Raw genomic sequence first — 15,150 nt, forward strand, 5'->3', positions numbered from 1 at the left:
TACCACCAGCTTGGCTCAGTCAGGTGAGTGAAAATCTGAATTTATTCTGTGTACAGTTAATGCATGGTTGCACTGGCTGGAAACAATCCACTTTTAATGGGCTTTGCTTTTTTCTATATTATCTCACTGCTTAAAGAATGAGACATCAATATGGAAATTACGGTCCAGTCAGCCCAATGTTTGGGTGACTAGCTAAGCATTAGAAATCAGAAAATGATGTGGGATCTTATGTGCGGGGTGGGGGGGAGAATGGGGAGGGAGCAGGGAATGGGGAGGGAGCTCTTTACTCCAACCACTTAGTCCCCTGCCCCTTCAGCCTTGTGATAAAGCTGCTGATGAGTTGAGATGCCATTAAGACTTTCAAAGTTTCCAGTATTTTTGCCAGGGGGCTGGGGGGATAATGGATTACAGACTTTAAAGGTGCAAATTGTGCAGACCAACAGTGTATCACCAGCACTGAGGGGAAATACAGCCGCTGGCAGCCATCTTAAAAATAGATCTTCTCTACAAAGGCTTCCTATGAAGAGGTATCAAATATATCGACTTATCATGCAGAGAATTACATGACACCATTTTGATTCCTTCAGTGATATTACCATGGCAACATGTTTTCTGGCAAAGATTTAAATATCTCTGTTTCAACCACAACAACTTCTGTTCCCCTTAACTCTGCCCTAACAGGTAATTTTCCACTTGTACACAAAGAGGTTTTGCAGCTGGAGATGTGCATAATAATAATGACGAGCTGACATCAGAGAAGTATTGGCGGACTTTAATTTGGTGTTGGTGTAAAACCTGTTTCTAGCCATCCAGGTGAAAACTGCATTCATGTTGGAAAATTCTCCCTCTTCTGTGTATTCATTCGGTCACTCGTTGCATCTCCACCCTTTGCCTCTCCAAACCCGCTTCTTTTGAAGATCTCGAGATAGATCAAAGGAGAAAGGAAGTCTTGTCGGCAAAATCCATTGGAAACATTGCGGCACTATTCAAATAAACATGATACAACAACAACAAATTCCATTTATATAATGCCCTTTAACACAGTAAAACATCCCAATACCCTTCACATGAGGGTAATCAAACAAAATTTTTACACTGAGCCAGATAAGGAGACATTAGGAGAGATGGCAAAAAGAGGTAGATTTTAAGAAGCATCTTAAGGAGGAAAGCGAGATGGAGAGGTTTAGGAAGGGAATTTCTGAGCTTTGGGCCCAATGTAGAAATGTATAATTTGAAATAGGAGAGATGTTTTCAAAACCTTTATCAGAGAAATTTTCTAATTTCTCTTGATTTTCCTTTTCTCGATTCTCCTACATCCGTTCCAATTTTATGCAATTCCTGCCAGCCAGATCTGCAGCCTGCAACACAAAATTTCTGAAAAATATTGTCATATTCCCGAGGACTAATGTTTTCTACATTACAACAATCTCTACATTTCAAACATCCTTCATTGGCTGTCAAGTGGATTGAGACGTCCTAAGGTTGTGTAAGGTGCTATATAAATGAAAGTTTTCCTTTTCTCTTGTAAACATTGACACACTCCACTGAACCCCTGGGTGGAATCACACATTCACTAGCATCTCATTCACTGCCAGCCCAAGGGACACCATCATTCACTCTCTCTCACACACACACCCTCATATCTCCATCTGGCCTCATCTCCTCTGGAGACTGCCTCCTCAGCCCTCACCATCTTCAGGCCCACTTACACAGATTAACATGTACCCCCACACACACCCTGGGGTAACCCCTGCCTCAGTACAGCCCTGCAGCCTCTTTCCTTGCCTGAAGCCACTTCTCCCCTTCCCCAAGCAAACCCTAGCCCTGCAGCCATTGAAAAGCCACCCCCGCCTTATGGCTGGTCGGGTAGGTAGAGACCTGCCCGTGAGCCCCCCCTAAAGGTGATGTGTTGCTGCCGATGAAGCCTGGCGCTGATGAATGTGAGTACTGCCCAAAGCAAGTTAGACAAAAGTGCAGCTCCCCAGGTGCATGTACAGTTGTGAAACATGCCAACGTGATGCTTGGATGATCCAGCGTGGTGGGGGGGGGATGATTCCGGCGAGCTGGGCTTATTGTGATATGCAGATGTATTACAGTGAAGTTCCCCATGTGCAGCGGCGGGAAACGTGGCCCACCATTGACGGGCAGAGCGGGCGATTGCAAACTGCTTTCACAATATTGTGAAACTGATTTTTGGCCTTCCCGCCATATTGTCTGCTCACACCTGCCGTGACGCCGACACGAGCGGGCATGGAAAATTCCGCCCCCTGTTGCAAATACTAAGACACTTCCTGGGACCCCATGAAAATACTGTCAAACTCCTGAAGTGCCCCTTCAATTATTGGCATGTTCCTGAGGACCCCCTGTGAATATTAACACATTGCTGATGACCGCCTGTAAATATGTATTCAGCTTCTGCAAATCAAGGGGCTTGTCTGTCAAAAATCCCCTTTCCTCCAAATTTTTGCTGCCAATGTTTAAATTCCTATAGCCAGCATCAGATGTCCATCTCACCTTTCATCAAACAGCAAGCTTCCGGTGGTTGACATGTGCCATGGGAGGAGTGTATAGTGAGTAATTCATTAGGCCCGGCTTTGGTGTCCCCTCGACCTGCTAACATTGAAGAAAATCTGTGTAATTATTCCTAAATTGCTACCTTGGTGGGACCAAGCAGAGGAGGCTCAGCAAGAATTTTTTATTTAATATCAGCAACATAAGAACAAGAGTAGGCCATTTCATCCCTTGAGTCTGTTCCATCATTCAGTCAGATCATGGCTGATCTGTACCTTAACCCCATTTTAAAAAATTTGTTCTTGGGATGTGGGCGTCACTGGCTAGGCCAGCATTTATTGCCCATCTCTAATTGCCCTTGTTCAGAGGGCATTTAAGAGTCAACCACCTTGCTGTGGGTCTGGAGTCACATGTAAGTCTGACCAGATAAGAAAGGCAGGGGCAGGATTTTCCCTTTGTCGGGCGGGCGTGGTGGGTGGGCTGGGGAGCGGCCGTGAAATGGGCCAATCTCCGGGATCAGGTCCTGACCGCGATTTCACACTGGCTGGCCAGTTAACAGCCAACCAGCTTGAAAGGTGCACTGAAAGTCTAAAGATGACCATGAAACCATTGTCGATTGTTGTAAAAGCCCACCTGGTTCACTAATGTCCTTTAGGGAAGGAAATCTGTCGTTCTTACCTGGTCTGGCCTACATGTGACTCCAGACCCACAGCAATGTGGTTGACTCTTAAATGCCATCTGAACAAGGGCAATTCGGGATGGGTAATAAATGCTGGCCTAGCCAGTGACACCCACATCCCATGAACAAATAAAAAAAAGATTCGGACAAAGGAAAATAAAGTTTTAATATGTGACCCCACATGCGACTCAGTCACATGAAGAGGAACATGTTTCAAATGAAGTGGAACATTTTTAAAAAGCTTTTTACTTACCATTGGAAGCCTCATCCTGCCCGTGGATGAGGTTTCTTAAAAATTGCAAAGGCCACCTGGTCTATTCGCCCACCTGCCAACCGAGCGGTTGAGCGGGCAGTGAAAAATACAACTTAATTAATACTTTAAGAGCCTTGGTAGGCCTCTTAATTGTCGGTGGATGTGCTGCTGACTCTCGCATGCACCTGCCGAAAGATCACGAGAGCGTGCGATGACATTGGGACGCTCGCCTGCCCGAATGACACATAAAATCCTGCCCTAGATTTCCTTCCCTAAAGGACATTAGTGAACCAAATGGGTTTTTCCTGACAATCAGCAATTGTTTCGCGGGTCATCATCAGACTTTTAATTCCAGATTTTTATTGAATTCAAATTTCACTACCTGCCATGGTGATTCAAACCCCGGTCACCAGAGCATTACCCTGGGTCTCTGGAAAACGAGTCCAGTGACAATACCACTACACCACCACCTCCCCTACTCACCTTTGCTCCATGGTGTGTTACCATTCATTCAGGGAGTCTGAGATGCAGTGGCAACATGCACTTTTACATGCATGTTCTAGTCTGGAGCCATGGATAGTGATGGTAGAGGTTCCAACATTCTTTCCATCACATGGCTGCCATTGGCATGTGTTGGAAGGATCTGCAGGACAATACTCAACCTGTTTGGCCATGTTATAAATGCACCATCCTTGGCCGTCAAGTCCTAAACTGGAACTTGAAGCATGAGCTTCTGGTTTAGAGGCAGGGATGCTACCTATTGTGCCTTAAGATGTCCCTCTGCTCCACATTCCTTGATAAACATACTTAGCAAAGATTACGGATTTTAGTAACCTCTTCCTGACATATATTGTCAATAAATTCATCAATACATGCTTTTTAAATATAAGTAATAAATAAGTATTAAAAATAAATCAACTGAAATGAGTGTTGGACAAGGGGATGTTGTAGGCAATTCTAATTCTCTGTTACTGTTTGATCTTGGAATCATTTCGCCTGTGAATCCCTCTCTTTGAAATTCCCACAACGTTAAAGACTTCTTAGCATTTTGTGCCAATCTTTCTGTTAAATTTCAATTAATGTTTAATTTGCAGGAATCAAGAGGCGAGTAACAAATGGGAAATGATGCCCTCAAGTCTGCTGACCTAAGACAGGTTTAAAGCTGGATATCGACTGGTGAAGAAAAAATAGTGTAGAGTAGAACGATTATGTGCCCCAATGCGGTTGGCTGAAGTTCCCTTTTGTAACTCAAGCCCCAAACCCAGGGGAAAGTATATCAGCAGTCAGCGACTGGAAAGTATGTAAAAGATCATGGTAACAACACCAAGCTGAGAGGTTGGCATTTTTCAATACTGGCTGCATCTGACTGGAAATGCAATGGCTTTTCTTGGGATCAATGTTACCAATTTCACTGTGATCTTGTCGGGCATTAGGCTTTCCAATGCCACTAATGACAGTGAGAACTGCAGTGTCTCAATTAAAGGTATCCTTCATCAGCGTTTAAACTTTTTTCTCATCTCGGTAGCCTTTTGCCTCGCAGGCACGTTGTTGGCCAACCCACTGCTTCTAGTGCTTATTTTGTTAACAAAAAGGTTCCGCCGAGAAACGAGGTATCTGCTTCTGGCCAACATACTGGTGGCTGATCTTATTTTCCTATTCCTTAACAGCTTTATAGCAATTAGCATTGCAGCACAGCAGTGCATGCCCAATCTCCTTTGTGATGTTGCAGTGATTGGACGAACTATATCTGACTTCAGCAGCGTCATAACCATCACTGTTATGGCAATTGATACCTACATAGCAGTTAGTTTACCACTGCGCTACTTGTCGCTAATACACCCGTCACGAACTGTCAAACTTGTAATTGTGATTTGGATTCTAGCATCAATGTATCCATTCACTTTACTAACTGGGATCCTGGCAAAACAGCCGGCTCTCACTCACGGCCACAAGATGTGTCTCATATTACTGACCCCAGATTTGTGTCCTTTCAACCACCAGCTGATATTAGGTATCAATATTTTCCTTGTGTGCAGTATTTTGATCTGTTTCTTAATGGTATTGTACTGCTATGTCATGCTGTACTGCAAAACCAGGAGCTCAGGGATCTGGGTCAGTCTCAACTCCAGGGCACGAATGACCTTGTTGATACATGGGATCGTGCTCTTCCTGTATTTTGGCCCCTGTTTGATTTTTAGCTTTGAGATTGTGTTCCGTGAATCACACCTCATCAACCCCAGCACTAGAATGTGGCTCTACAGTGTCAACATTCACATTTTCATGATGCTCCCACGACTGCTGTGCCCTTATCTTTATGGCCTGAGGTACAGAGAACTGGCAGAGGCAGTCAAGAGGCTATTCATCATCAGAACGTGTCGTGTACATGCAATAAACAGATAGGGGCCCAGAATTTCTGCAGAGGGCTAGTCCGTAGCGAAAAAAAAAATCTTTTTTCGAATGTGGGCATCACTGGCAAGGCTGTTACTGCCCATCATTAATTGCCCTTGAGAAGGTGGTGGTGAGCTGCCTTCGGGATGGTGTGTGAGTTGGAGGGGAACTTGGAGGTGATGGTGTTCCCATGCACCTGCTACCCTTGTCCTTCTAGGAGGTAGAAATCGCAACTTTAGCCCTCTAGGTGTCCCATCCTAGCTCCAGGCTGCCATTCCCAGTAAAGGGGGCAGGTGTCCGGCAGGATGGGTGCTTGCTCGTGCATGGGCTGTTCAGCAGTGTCCAGCCTGATCCACCAGCACAATGTTGGAGCACACCATGCTACTCTCATTGTAGACTGAAGGTCCAGTGAGACCCCAAGAAATAGCATCTTCTCCAGATCAACTCTCAATGGAGCAGATGAGGCTGTTGGGGAGGTGATCAATTCCCCCTGGGATCGATTATATTACTCTAGCAAAGATTTGTTTGTTTTAATGGGACTTGGTGATACAAGATCTCCTGGGATTCTGCCTTGACCCCAAGTGGAGTTTTAAGGTCATAGTTTATTTTGGCTGTTGATACTGTTGTTCCTGTCCCTCCTCAATTGGGGTGTGTCTTAAAGCTTGGAGCAACTGCCAAAGACCAATGTGGACAACCATGTAACTTGGTTGATACGTTTGAAAACTGTCCTTCCTTAAGGGCTACTGTCCAGAGCCCAAACCTGGAACATATTGGTCTGTATCTTAAAATGCTGTTCTGATTTTTAAAGAATATTTTACCTGAAATATTATGAAGAACTGTCATGAAAATTTAAATATGTTTAATAAATTACTGGAGATATGGTGCTTCTTATCTGTACATATAGATAGGCACACATCGGTAAACCACCTGTGATTATGCGCATGATAAATTTGAGAATGAACTGTTTATAAAATCAAGAAGATTGCATCATGTTTTATGGAAAGTAGGCGTAAGACACTCGAGGCTGCTTAATGAAATTAGTGACGGAGTCACTTTTTTTGGTGAGGTTGCAAATCCGATCTCTGGATTTGCTGGGTTGACAGGTCAATTAAGTTGTAGACGTTTTGGCTCGGATCTTCCGAGCAGTGGCAATGATCGTCGGATTGCTGCTGCTCTCATAAACTCAACACTGCTGCGCATTTCTATTGGGGTTCTGTGCTGGCTTTTACAGAAATGCACAGCACCGCTTCCATCGGGGAACTCCGTTGGAGGGGAGTAGAGTCAGGGAATACAGGATACGTATCCTGGGGACGTCCCCCTTTTACAGTATCTGCTGCCATGGGGTAAATTGAAATGTCCAGTCTGAATTTCAGTGAATTGATGAGTGAATGGGTGGAGGGGTAGTATGGGTAATGGGTGAAGTGGGTAGGTGGATAATTGGGTAAGGTGAGTGAGGTGGGTCGCTGGGTAAGTGGATGAGGTGGGCGAGATGGGTAAGTGGGTGAGATGGCTCGGTGGGTGAGGTGGGTAAATTGGTGAGGGGTAGGTGGGTGAGGGGTAGGTGGGTGAGGTGGGTAAGTGGGTGAGTTGGGTAGGTGGGTAACGTGGGTAGGGGTAGGTGAGTGAGGTGGGTAAGGTGGGTAATTGGGTAGGTACATATGTGGGTAAGTGGGTGAATTGGCTAAGTAGGTAGGGGTGGGTGAGATGGGTGAACTGGATTAGTGGGTAGGTGGGTAGGGGTGTAGGGGTTGAGTGGGTAGTCAGGTCAGGGGGAGGTCAGGACAGAATGTTAGGTGTTTCAGAAGGTAATTGGGTGGTCTGGAGGTGTAATTGGGTGGTTGGGGGGGTAGTTGGGTGGTCAGGAAGGTGGTTGGGTTGTATTGGGAGGGTAGTCAGATGGACAGAGGGGTAGTTGGATGGTTGGGAGGACAATCGGATCGGAAGGATTTTGGGTGATCAGGAGGGGTAATCAGGTGGTCGGTAGGTAGTTAGGTCAGGTCGGGGCCGGTAGTTGGGTGGTGGTGGGGTGCTTGGATCGGATTGGGAGAGTAGCCGGGTGGTTGGGAGGGTTAGTCAGTTCGGGGGTTGTTGAGTTGGGTCGGGTTGGGGGTAGTCGGGTCGATGGCAGGGCAGTTGGTCGTGGGGGTAGTCAGGAGCATAGTTGGGTAGTTGGGGGGTTGGTTGGGAGGGGTAGTCAGGTTAGGTCGGGTCAGGGCCTAGTTTGGGGGTCACGGGGGTAGCTGGGTGGCCAGAGGCGTAGGCGGAGGGTCGGAGGGGTAATTGGCAGGGGTCAGTTGAGTAGTTACCAAGATTTTAGACTAGGCTTTAATCTACCCAACATTTCCTGGATAACTATTGAGGTAAATCCCGTGGAACTGTCTGAAGTTTTCAACTCTAGCTCAGGGTTGGAGACATTCATAGAGGGTGCTGGGGAGAGGGAAGTTGAAGCTTCCCAGGCAATTCCCATGTAGGACCATGCATCAGAACTTCCACAGGGCCCTGATCCGGAGACTGTAAGATTTAGCCCTGTATATCGGAATGCAGTTGGAGAGAGGGAGCTGAATTACATGGCACTTTAGCACTGCAGAAAGAATGGCCCTTGGGAGGTAGAAAGGGTAACTTTTCCTAATTATAAGAACGATTTATATGTTATTGAATTTATCACACTACACTAACGAAAAGTCTTATGTAAACACTTCCTTTAGAATTATGCATGTTAAATGTGCTCACCCCTACCCGCAGATTTGTACAGAGTCTACAGCACAGAAACAGGCCATTTGGCCCAAATGGTCAATTGTCCACACAAGCCTCCTCCTACTCCAATTACCTCCTCTCACTTTGGCCCTTATATCTATATATGCCCAACCCCCTCGTGTATGCCAAATTGGGAGGATTTCCCTAGCTATAAGTAATGTTGCAGGCTTAACGGCCATCACTGCTCCAGTAACATGGCCTGTATTCAATCCTGTAGCTAAAAGATCAAGAGCCTTAACCATTTGACCACTGTCATTTTGGGGTAATTTTTTTTCCCCTTGCAACGCCCGTAGATGGCGCTGAGTGGAACTTAGTGAAATTTGATAATATTAACTCCATCACAAATCCTGTGATCATTGGCAGTCCAAGTATAGGGGAAAATAGCTTTAAGTCCGTGTGAAGTGGAAGATTTCGGCAACGTGTCAGTGTTGTCAAGTATTTTGTTATCTATTACAAACCCCATTCCTTCTGTCATCTTTTTTCTGATGAGTGGAGGAAAACTGTGAAATGACAGAGAGCCCAATTTACATTCAATGTAGCCTTAAAGTTTAAAATTTATCTGGTCTGCTCTCTTTTCAATATCCCCTCAGCTTATTCCATCTTCCCCAATTCCCCTCAGTTTTCTTCTCATTTGCCACCTCTATTCCTACCCATCATAAGTCAACTGAAATGTTTGGATTCAATAACACCCCATCTTGTGTCCACTGCCTAATCTCTGCGGGGTTCAGGAAACAGTGACCATAACATGGTGGAATTTAGTATTCAGTTTGAGAGTGAGAAACTTGGGTTGGAAATAACTGTGCTTAATTTAAATAAGGGTAATTACAAAGGAATGAGAGCAGAGTTGGCTGGAGTGGACTGGGAAAGGAGTTTAGCAGAAAATATGGTTGCTGAACAATGGCAGATGTTTAATAAAATAGTTCATGACTCACAACAAAGATATATCCCAGTGAGGAAGAAGGATTATAGAAAAGGGATAAACCAATCATGGTTAACCAAGGAAGTAAGGTTAGTATAAAAGTGAAAAAAAACATACAATGAGGCAAACATTAGTGGTAAACCAGAGGATTGGGAAAGTTTTAAAAACCAACAGAAGATGACCAAAAAATAATAAAGAGGAAGAAAATAAACTTTGAGGGTAAACTAGCAAGTAATATAAAAATGGACAGTAAGAGCTTCTTTAAATTTATAAAAAGGAAGAGAGAGGCCAAGGTCAATACAGGCCCCTTAGAGAATGGGGCTGGGGAAATAATAATGGGGAACCAGGAAATGGCAGAGGAGTTGAATAAATACTTTGCATCAGTCTTCACGGTAAAAGACACTAATAGCATTCCAAAAATACTAAATAATCAAGGGGCAAAAGTGGGGGAGGAAATAAATACAATAACTATCACTAGAGAAAAGGTACTAGGGAAACTAATGGGGCTAAAGGCCGTTAAGTCACCTGGGCCTGATGGGTCGCATCCTAGGATGTTAAAGGATGTAGCTGCAGAGATAGTGGATGCACTGGTAGTAATCTTCCAAGAATTCTAAGGGAAAAATTTTCCCCACCGTTGCGCGGGGGGGGAGGGGGGAGTGGGAAGTGCGGGAGTGGTGCACGGGCGGGCCCACCTCCGATTGGTGCCCCCCGACTGGGAGTGCGCCGCTATTTTACGTGGGTGGGCCAATTAAGGCCCGCCCAGTGTGACGTCCGCCAGGAAGCGCTATGTGCTCCCTGTGTGGGGAGGGGGGATTCCCTCAGCCGGGAGTGCACACTTTTGCGCATGCGCAAAGCTTAAGGTTGGACGGGCAGGTCCATTAATGATTTTAATTAGTTTCTCAATGGCCTCAATAGGCTATTGACAGGTCAGCGGGCACGCAGCTGACTTGGCTGCACCTCCGCCGACCTGAAAATGGAAATGACGCGGGGTGAGTTGGGAGTTCCACCCGACGTCATCCCGTGTCATTTTACACGTCGGCAAGCAAGCCCTGCCCCCTCTTGCCGACGGGAAAATTCTTCCCTTAGATTCTGGAAAAATCCCAGAGGATTGGAAAACTGCCAATGTAACACCCTTATTTAAAAAGGGAGGGAAACAAAAAACATGTAACTATAGCTTAACATCCGTCATTGGGAACATATTAGAGTCTATTTTCAAGGATGTAATAGTGAGCATTTAGAAATGCACAATATAATCAAGCAGAGTCAGCATGACTTCACGAAGAAGAAATTATGCCTAACAAATTTATTAGAATTCTTTGAGGAACAAACAAGCAGGATAGATAAAGGGGAACAAGTAGATGTAATATATTTGAATTTCCAAAAGGCGTTCGATAAGGTACCACACATAAGGCTACTTAATAAGATAAGAGCTATTGGTGTTGGGGGCATTATATTAGCATGGATAGAGGACTGGCTAACTAATAGAAGACAGAGAGTTGGAATACGGGGGTGAGGGGGTGGGGTTGGGGGGTGCATTTTCAGGATGGCAACCTGTAACTAGTGGAGTGCCACAGGGATCAGTGGTGGGGCCACAATTATTTACAAGATATATTAATGACTTGGATGAGGGAAATGAATGTACTATCGCCAAGTTTGTGGATGACACAAAAATAGGTGGGAAGGCAAGTGGTGAGGATGACACAAAGAGTCTACAGAGGGATATAGGCAGGTTAAGTGAATGGGCAAAAATGTGGCAGATGGAATATAATGTGGGAAAATGTGAGGTTATGCACTTTAGCAGGAAGAAGGAGCTAAATATTATTTAAATGAATAAAGACTGCAGAAAGCTGCAGCATAGAGGGATTTGGGGTCCTCGTGCATGAATCCCAAAAAGCTAACATACAAGTTCAGCAGGTAATCGGTAAGGCAAATAGAATGTTGGCCTTTATTTCAAAGGGAATGGAATATAAAATTAGGAAAGCCTTGCTAAAGCTATACAAGGCACTAGTTAGACCACACCTAGAATACTGTGAACAATTTTGGTCCCCTTATCTAAGGGAAGATATACTGGCATTGGAGGCAGTCCAGAGAAGGTTCACTAGGTTGATCCCGGGGACGGAGGGGTTTTCCTATGAGGAGAGGTTGAGTAGGTTGGGACTGTACTCATTGGAGTTTAGAAGAATGAGAGGTGACCTTATTGAAAACCAGAGAGCATAATCTCAGAGTAAAGGGTCACCCTTAAATTCAAAACAAAGATGTGGAGGAATTTCTTCTCTCAGACGGTAGACAATCTGTGGAATTCTTTACCGCAGGGTCATTAAGACCCGTAGAGGCTGGGTCTTTAAGTATATTCAAGGCTGAGATAGACAGATTTTTAAGCAGTAAGGGAATCAAAGGTTATGGGGAGAAGGCAGGAAAGTGGAGTTGAGGATTATCAGATTAGCCATGATCTCATTGAATGGCGGAGCAGACTCGATGGGCCAAATGGCCTACTTCTGCTCATACATCTTATGGTCTTATGGGTTCACTGTTTATCATATGCTATAATATCTTATAATCCATTTGTTTACTGTATCAGCACTTTGAAAATCTAAGCTGCCAGTGAAATTGGCAGACAAGGCAAAGAATGATAAAAATTATGACACAGGAAGTAACTGTGACAAACACGCATCAATAGTCTTGCAATTAATGTAAACTTACTGATTGTCACACATAATTCCTGTGCCGTGATTCTGCTGTATATATAGTAAATACGAAAACTTCTAGCATCGGAGGAAGGGTTATAACCCTGGAATTATTAAAATAATTCTCCATAAACCCTCACTCTTGGTGCATCCCTCCAACCTGCCACCATCACATACAAACTAACAAGGCCTTCTGATGGAATATCCATCAATTTGCTGCACTTGCAAAAGTATTTCATTTAATGTGTGGCTTGGCAGACACAGCACAAAAGACATGGATAGATCACAACTCATCACTCATATTGTAATTCCCATTTCGCACAACTGCTAAAATTCTCTCATGTGTTATTGACTAAGGAACATGTAGGACCTTGCAGAAGTGCAATGTATTATAGTGGAAATGCTTGATAATAACTCCACTTAATAAGTCTTTGTCACCTCAAAATTTCACTACACCAATGTTTTCCTGGTTGGTCTTCCATCTCCCACCTTCTGGAAATGTCAACTCAGCTGTTGCCTGTATCCAATCCTGCACAAATTCCAGCTCACCTATCACCCCTGTCATCATTGACCTACACTGCCTTACAACATGTCAGATGTAAAATCCTCATACCTGTGTTTAAATTCCTCCATGGTCTTGCCCTTCTTATCTCTGTATTTTTCTCTAGCATTATAACCTCAGAGTTCTCTGTTTCTCTTGACTCAGAATAACTATGCAATCACCTCTTCCTTCATCAAAGCTAAGTCCCACAATTTAGAATGTAGTCCCTAAATGTGCCTCCTTCTCCTCCTTTTGAGACCCTCTGTATAACACATCTCTGACCAAACTTTTGGTTATCCCTCTTAATGCCTCTTTCCTTGGCTCAGTCCATTTTTCCTTAAGCCTCTGTAATGGGTTTTCAGATGATTTTTCTATGTTAACAGTGCGAAATAAATCAAAATGATTGTTATTGCAAACTCACGCTGCTAATTGGTTGTATGTCCTTCTCGACCAGTCTGCAGCTTGATATGGTTGAACACACCATCCTCCTTCAATGCCTCTCCACTGTTGTCCAGCTGGGTGGGACTGCACTTGCCTGGTTCCAATCTTATCAAATCATAGCCAGAGAACTGTTATTGACAGTTTCTCTTCCTTCTCCTGCACCATTGCCTCTGGTGTCCCCCAAGGATCTATCCTTGGTGCCTTCCTATTTCTCACCTACATGTTGCCCCTTGTCAACATCATCCAAAAGTACAGCATCAGTTTTCACCTGTACACTGGCAACACCCAGCTCTACCTCCCTATCACCTCTCTCAAACCCTCCACTGTCTTGTACTTATAAGAGTACATTTCTGAAATTCAGCACTGGCTGACCATAAATTTCCTCCAATTAAATCCTGGGAAGACTGAAGTCTGTTGGTCCTCACTACAAACTCCATTCCCTAGCTACCAACTCCATCCCTCGCCCTAGCAACTATCTGAGGCTGAACCAGATTGCTTGCAACCTTGCTGTCATATTTGAATCTGAGACAAGCTTTCAATCACATATCCACACCATCAGCAAGACCGCACACTTTCACCTCTGTAACATTGCCCAATCCAACCCTGCCTCAGATTGTCTGCTACAGAAACATTAATTCATGCTTTTGTTACCTCTGGATTTAAGTTTTTCAATCACTCATTGCTGGCCACCACATTCCCCTTTCTGTAAACTTCAGGTCATCCAAAGCTCTGATGCCCAAGTCTTAACATGCATCCATTGACCTCCAGGCTTGTAGGCCTCATTTGGGATAGCATCAGCTCTTGGACATTTGCTGTTAGTCAGAAGTTCAATAAGTTCACTTATTTCGGCAGCACACTCTACTGAGCTCCCTATATCGATGATGAGACACATACAAGAATTGTCAAAGTAAGTGTTGCCTTCAGCAGACTTTGAACATCAGTCTGAGAGTGATAAGGTGTAAGTCTGCCTGTCAAACTGCCTAACAAAGTCTATAGTGCAACAGTCCTGCCCATTCTGCTTTACACATGTGAATCCTGGACTGTGCACCAGCATCATGCCAAGAAGCTCAACTGCTTTCACTTGAGCTGCCTTCAGAAGCTTCTGAAGATCAGATGGCATGCCAAGCATCCACACCATATTGAGACAATCACAAATGAGCTGGGCATGTCATGTAGTCAGAATGTCTGACACTCGCTTACCAAAGTGAATGTTCTATGGAGAGCTTGGGTCTGAGGTGTGCTTTCATGGCGATCAGAGGAAGTGCTACAAGGACACTCTGAAGGCTTCGCTTGGGAGTTTTAATATCAACCTCGAGTCCTTGGAGAAGTTCACCCAGGATCGCTGCCCCTGGGGTGACCAAATAAAGAAAGGGAGTGGCCTCCTACAAACGCAAGCACATATCACAGGCAGAGACAACATGCAAGGAGATGAAATCCTGAAACAGCAGCTCGTCCAAAATGCAATCATCTGTCCTATTTGCAACCAAATCTTCTGGGCACAGATCAGCCTTAGCATTCACCTACGTACCCACTGGAACCCTACCAAACACCCCAGATGATGAACATGGACATCTTTGCCACGAAAGACAAACAACAACTCCTACCAAATCTCGTTCACCCATCATCCCTGTGCTTGCTGATCTACACTGGCTCCCAGTTAAGCAATATCTCAATTTTAAAATTTTCATCGTTGTTTTCGAATCCCTTCATTATTAGCATTATCTCCCAAAATCTTCTCCAGCCTCACAACCCTCCGAGCTTTCTGCCACTGGTGGCCATGCCATCAGTTGTCATGGCCTAAGTTCTGGAATTTCTTCCCTATAACCCTCTCTCCATATCTCTCCTCCTTTAATATGCTCCATAAATCCTACCTCTTTGACCAAGCTTTTGGGTGTCTGGCCTAATATCACTTTAAGCAGTTCTGATGAAGTGTCAACCTGAAATGTTACTCTGTTTCTCTCCACAGATGCTGCCTGACCC

General features: G+C 44.6%; 1 long non-coding RNA gene across 1 annotated transcript in view; it reads right to left on the reverse strand.

Annotated features, from left to right (window-relative positions):
* Positions 1–752: 752 nt before the first annotated feature.
* The window catches only part of LOC144694147 (uncharacterized), a 28,006-nt gene continuing 13,608 nt past the window's right edge, over positions 753–15,150 (reverse strand). Inside the window, exons 2-3 of the long non-coding RNA XR_013579659.1 lie at positions 2,515–2,613; positions 753–1,358 (exon numbers count right to left, since the gene is read on the reverse strand). This is a non-coding gene — a long non-coding RNA (uncharacterized LOC144694147). The remainder of the gene's footprint in view (positions 1,359–2,514; positions 2,614–15,150) is intronic.

The sequence above is a fragment of the Cetorhinus maximus genome, chromosome 19 (genome assembly GCF_964194155.1).
Source record: "Cetorhinus maximus chromosome 19, sCetMax3.hap1.1, whole genome shotgun sequence".
Lineage (NCBI taxonomy): Eukaryota > Metazoa > Chordata > Chondrichthyes > Lamniformes > Cetorhinidae > Cetorhinus > Cetorhinus maximus.